The sequence below is a fragment of the Squalius cephalus genome (genome assembly GCF_949319135.1).
Source record: "Squalius cephalus genome assembly, chromosome: 24".
NCBI lineage: Eukaryota > Metazoa > Chordata > Actinopteri > Cypriniformes > Leuciscidae > Squalius > Squalius cephalus.
The window spans coordinates 15,523,840-15,525,754 of record NC_137145.1 but is presented as its reverse complement, the minus strand read 5'-3'; positions in this window follow the sequence as shown (position 1 = coordinate 15,525,754).

Here is a 1,915-nt window from a genome sequence, read left to right as displayed (position 1 = left end):
CACACAGAGAGCATTCAGAGGGCAAGACCAAGGGTCGAGGGCTTTTCTCAGAGATACAATATGATTGAGCTCAGACAGATGGCAATAACTCACCCGATCCGTGATTGCTCTCCCAAAATCCCATGCATTTTATTATTTTTCATATGCCCTCATTCTTCATGTGCATCTGCATACACTGATTTATATGCAAAGTGTTGTAAGAAAGCATATGCATGCATGTTCAAAGTGTTTACCAGTCTCTGGGGCCTTTAAGTGTGTTGCATAAATGTTTTGAAATGATGTTTCCTGTATGAGTGTGGGTAAGTGTTCACGTGTGTTTGAGAGATGAAAGGATGAGCAAAGGTAAATTAGATGTGCTTGTAGTATGATCATTTTCCCACAGGGCAATTTTATCTGCTGAGAGAACCATTTAGTTCTCTCACTTCACGCTGTGCTTTGAGGTTTAAATTGAATTGTTGTAATATTTACTTTCATTATGATATATACCAAATGGTTTATGTGTGATAAACCAAAGAGCAAGATGAACGTGCACAAAAAAGCAGCACATTATACTATTGCCATTATACAATTATAGAACTCAAAGCTTCATGGTTTATGAATCAACACACCCGATTACCATGAACTACTAATTTGAGTATTTTTTGCTGCATAATTGTTTTATTTTTAATCTTTTGGATGTAGTGCTTTCAGTGTGTATGTTTGTGTGGATAGTTGTGTTAGCTGGTTTTTGTTATCTTTGGCAGGTTTTTCAAGTCGCTGTGTAAAGCAAGATCACTGTAAGGCGATAAGAAAGAAACTCAAGTTCAGAGTCTCTCGGCTCTCTGATTGACCCACGGCTGCAAAATCAAACCCCAACTTCATTCTCAAACGTCTCAAAACCAGTTCTGACCCACACGGGAATCATTTTCTCTATTTTCTTTGTCTCTGTATTCTTTCATCACTTTCCAATAATTACAATTTTTTGAATGAGTAACTGTATAATAATGTTTATCTATCTATATACACTACCGTTCAAAAGTGTGAGGTCATTAAGAGGTTTTTGAAAGAACTCTCTTATGCTCACCAAGGCTGCATTTATTTGCATTTATAAAACTGTTAAAAAGTTATATTGTGAAATATTACAATTTAAAACTTTTTTTTCTATTTTAACAGAAAGTGATGGCAAATCTGAATTTTCAGCATCATTACTCCAGTCTTCAGTGTCACATGATCCTTCAGAAATCATTCTAATATGCTGATTTGCTGCTAAAAAAAAAAACGTGAGAAATTTTTCAGGATTCTTTAAAAAATATAAAGTTCAAAAGAACAGCATGTGTATCTTTAATTTCACTTTGATCAACTTAATTGCTAAATAAAAATATTAATTTTAAATAAATTGTCACTCTAATTATTTCTCCTTATAGAACATTTTTGGCTTAAAGGGTTCTTTAAAATTGAGCCCTTATATATAGAACCCCACTGAACCTGTGTGGTTAACTTAGGTAACTTACATGTACTTTTTCAAAAGAGCAGCTTCACTGTGAGTTCACTACTTTAAATTATGAGTTGCTTGTAAAATAGCCTGAAATTGTCAATGACATTTACTTTCTTGACTAATTCTATATTCCAAAGGCTTGTCTACTCCCATTGAATCTCAGCTACGGTTTTCAAACTGATTCCCTCCCTGAAACCCCTCCGGATAATGCATTCAGCAAATTGATGACAAGATCGCTCTCAACTTGGCCAAGTGTTTATGTTATCAACCACTTCAGTCCTCCATCTGCTGGGATGCCAGCCACACATCCCCCATAATTCCCTGTGCAGATGTGGCCGTAAGGAGCAAGCTCATCCCAATCTCTCCATATAATCCCTTCACAGCCCATTCATACCAGAGAGAGGTTGCGCAATCACAGATAGACTTGGCTTTCATCAGTTT